The sequence below is a fragment of the Carlito syrichta genome, unplaced genomic scaffold (assembly GCF_000164805.1).
Source record: "Carlito syrichta isolate Samal-C Ts95f unplaced genomic scaffold, Tarsius_syrichta-2.0.1 Scaffold107931, whole genome shotgun sequence".
In the NCBI taxonomy this organism is placed as follows: domain Eukaryota; kingdom Metazoa; phylum Chordata; class Mammalia; order Primates; family Tarsiidae; genus Carlito; species Carlito syrichta.
Window position 1 is genome coordinate 1 of NW_007052027.1, and position 3,927 is coordinate 3,927.

Below are 3,927 nucleotides of genomic sequence, written 5' to 3' on the forward strand. Positions count from 1 at the left end.
TGTAATCCCAGCACTTTGGGAGGCCGAGGTGAGAGGATTGCCTGAGCCCGGGGGTTCGAGACCAGCCAGGGCAACTTGGTGAGCCCTCATCTCTACAATAAATCACAAAAACTAGCCGGACGTGGTGGCATGCGTCTGTAGTTCCAGCTACTTGGAAGGCTGAGGAGGAAGGATCGCTTAAGTCCAGCAGGCGGAGGCTGCGGTGGCCGTGAGTGTGCCACTGCATTCCAGCCAGGGCGACAAGAGTGAGACTCCAACTCAAAAAAAAAAAAAGAAAAGAAAGAGAAGCCAGGTGCGGTGGCTCACACCTGTAATCTGAGCACTTTGGGAGATGAAGGTGAGAGGATAGCCTGAGCCCAGGCGCTCGAGACCAGCCTGGGCAACGTGGCGAGACCTCTTCTCTACAATAAATCAAAAAATTAGCCAAATATGGTGGCACACGCCTGTGTCCAGCTACTTGGAAGGCTGAGGCAGAAGGATCGCCTGAACCCAGCAGGTTGAGGGTGCGGTGGCCATGACTGTGGCACTGCACTTCAGCCTGGGCAATAGAGTGAGACCCCAACTCAAAAAGAAAGAGAAAATACATTTTTGAGGTGCTAACTCAGTGGGAAGGACGGACTAGAGTGGAAGGAACTGGGATTAAGCTAGATGTATTTAAATGTACCCTGCCTTGTAGATTGGATTTTGAAGTGGCATAGATATTTTCCATAATTACAAGATATGCAAGCAGTCCCCACACACTGGAGTGGAACAGGTGAACTAAATGCACCCCCAGTGGAGACATAGCCCAGCCACACACAGCAGAGCCGTCATGGGTGGGATGCGTATGTAGGACCAAGACCAGAAAAAGTGGACACTTCTCAGGGATCATGTTTCAGTCTTGTGGTGTTCAGCTGAGACTACTGAGAAAAAGCAGCCGAGCAATTACATCAGCATTACTGCAAGCCGGGATTTCCAGCGTGGGGTAAGGAGCAGCGACAGAAGGTCAAAAAGGCTAAGGAAAAATGGTTCTGACCCTGATGAAAGTGTCATGCAAACTCCTGATACTCAAAATACACATCTGCTAGTCCTGTCCACAGAGAGGTCTGGAAACAGTGGCGCCTGTAACAGGGAGCACATCAGGTGCACCAGTTGTGGTTTCTGAATGCCTCCCTCAGCAAGGGCCAGGGCCTGCCTAGAGATGGCTGACTCCAGGTCTGGGCTTGACAAGCCAGAACAGGCAAAAGCAAAAAGGCCGCCTCTGACTGCGTGCACATACCACATGACTCAGGAGCCAGCACCACAGATGAAGCCATGGGAGCATTACGTAAGAACAGGACTGGTTGTTGTGAATGGAAACCTGTCAAATATGACAAAATATTTGAGATTACGATGGTATTAAAATCAAGCAAAGCTCACTGACCACCCTTGGCCGGTACTAGGGGTCCCACTTGTTATCTTGTAGTTTTTTTTTGTTCGTTTTAGAAACAGGGTCTCACTGTGTTGCCCAGGTTGGTGTGGCACAATCAGAACTCACTATAGCCTCCAACTCCCCGGTAGCAAGACTACAGGCATGTCCCCCATGCCCGGCTGTTCCAACTCATTATTATTATTATTTGTGTTGGAGTCTCACTCTGTTGTCCAGGCTGGAGGGCGGAGGTACACTCACTGCCACTGCAGCCTCTACCTGCTGGGCTTAGGTGATCCTTCTGCCTCAGCCTTCCAAGTAACTGTAACCACAGGCGTGTTCCACCACATCCAGCTAATTTTTTTATTTATTGTAGAGACGAGGTTTCAAGTTGCCCAGGCTGGTCTCGAACACCTGGGCTCAGGCAATCCTCTCACCTCAGCCTCCCAAAGTGCTGGGATGACAGGCATGAGCCTCCATGCCTGGCCTCAATTCATTGTTTTAAAAAGTGGTAGATAAAGGAATCCAGCATTGATCCTGCCTTTCCTTTGTGATCTGTACCACTGGACAGCCAAAGAGCAGATGAGAGAGGCGTCATAGAAGCGTTCCAGCAAACCAACAGAGGGGCAGTGATGGAATTAGAACATCACCAGGTCCCAACCCCTAGTGAAATCAGGGCAATGGCCACTCAGACCACAAAAAGAGCAGCAGCTGCACCCATAGCCCCGAGGGAAGAACACCAAAGTCACCTCACCAGAAAGCACATAAACAGCAAACCTGAAAATACATCCACTCAGGCTGCAAACTTCCAATTCTAGAAACGGGACAGAGAAATGTGCTAAACATGCTACAAGGAAGTAGCCAGCGAAATCCAGACTGTAAGAAACTACAGGACAACGCACTCAGGTCCTTCAAGAAACAACAAAACTAAGAAACGACAGGAGAAGAAACCTGTGCTTTAAAAAGGGGTCAAGAGATTGACTGATGCTTGTGTATTGAATTTGGATTCAAATTTGACCAAATTGGAGGAAAAAAAAAAGATCAAGACAAAACCATGGTTTGCAGAATAATGCCCCTGCCCCCTCAGGGTTGCCCACACCATAATCCCTGGAACCAGAGGATAAATCCCTGACATGGCAAAGGGATTTTGCAGCTGTGATTATATGTGGGATCTTGAGCCAGGGGGGCCCCTGTAGTCCCAGAGTCCTCACAGGTGAAAGGGGAGGCAGGGGGTTCAGAGGAATGGAAAGGCACTGTCCCACTGGCTTGGTATTTGGAGGGAGGCCTGGGAGCCAAGGAGTGAGGGAGCTTCAAAAGGCAGAAAAGGTCTTCTCCCTAGGTCTCCAGAAGGAACACAGCCCTGCAGACACCTTGCTTTTAGCCCGGCAGATCCCTGTTAGATTTCTGACTTCAGGAACTGTAAGAAAATAAATTGTGTTTTGTTTGTTTGTTTTTTGAGTTGGAGTCTCACTCTGTCGCCCAGGCTGGAGTGCAATGGCCACTCCCGGCCACCGCAGTCTCGACCCACTGGGCTCCGGCGATCCTTCCGCCTCAGCCTTCCAAGTAGCCAGAACTACAGGCAAACACTACCATGGCTAATTTTTGGTTTATTGTGGAGATGAGGTCTTGCCAAGTTGCCCAGGCTGGTCACAAACCCACAGGCTCAGGCAATCCTTCACCTAGGCCTCCCAAAGTGCTAGGATTACAGGCTGAGCCACTGAGCCCAGCCCGTGGTGTTTTGTTACAATAGTCACAAGAAATGTGAGGCCAAGAGAGGAAGTGAGAACCCTGGTCTGTGTTTGGTGGCATTAGGTAAATACTGTTTAGTGTGATGTCAGCACCTGCCACCAGACTTTAAAATGGGTGGTGTTCATATGTTGTAGAGAAACTTTCTGAAATATCTGTGAATAGGAAGTCTGGAAATGGCTTTAAAATAAGGTGTGGGGTGGGGGTACAGACCTGAGTCAGGACAGACCCTTAGTCCACAATTTTTTCTTGTTTAAGACAGGGTCTCGGCTGGGCACAGTGGCTCAAACCTATAATCCCAGCACTTTGGGAGTCCGAAGCAAGAGGATTGCCTGAGCCTATGGGTTCAAGACCAGCCTGGGCAACATGGTTAGACCTCATCTCCACAATAAATCAAAAAAATTAGCTGGGCGTGGTAGCACACGCCTGTAGTTCCAGCTACTTAGAAGATTTGAGATGGAAGGATTGCCTGAGTCCAGCAGGTCAAGGCTGCGGTGACCAGGTACATACCACTACACTCCAGCCTGGGTAACAGAGTGAGACTCCAACTCAAAAAAAAAAACCGAAAAAAAACAGGGTCTCACTGTCACCCAGGATGGAGCACAGTGACATCATCATAGCTCACTGCAGCCTCCAGTTTCTGGGTTCAAGCGATTTTCCTGACTCAGCTTCCCAAGTACCTGGGACTACAGGTGCCTACCGCCACGAATGGCTGATTATTTATTTTATTTTATTTTATTTTAATTTTTATTTTTTTGAGTTGGAGTCTCACTCTGTCACCCAGACTGGAGTGC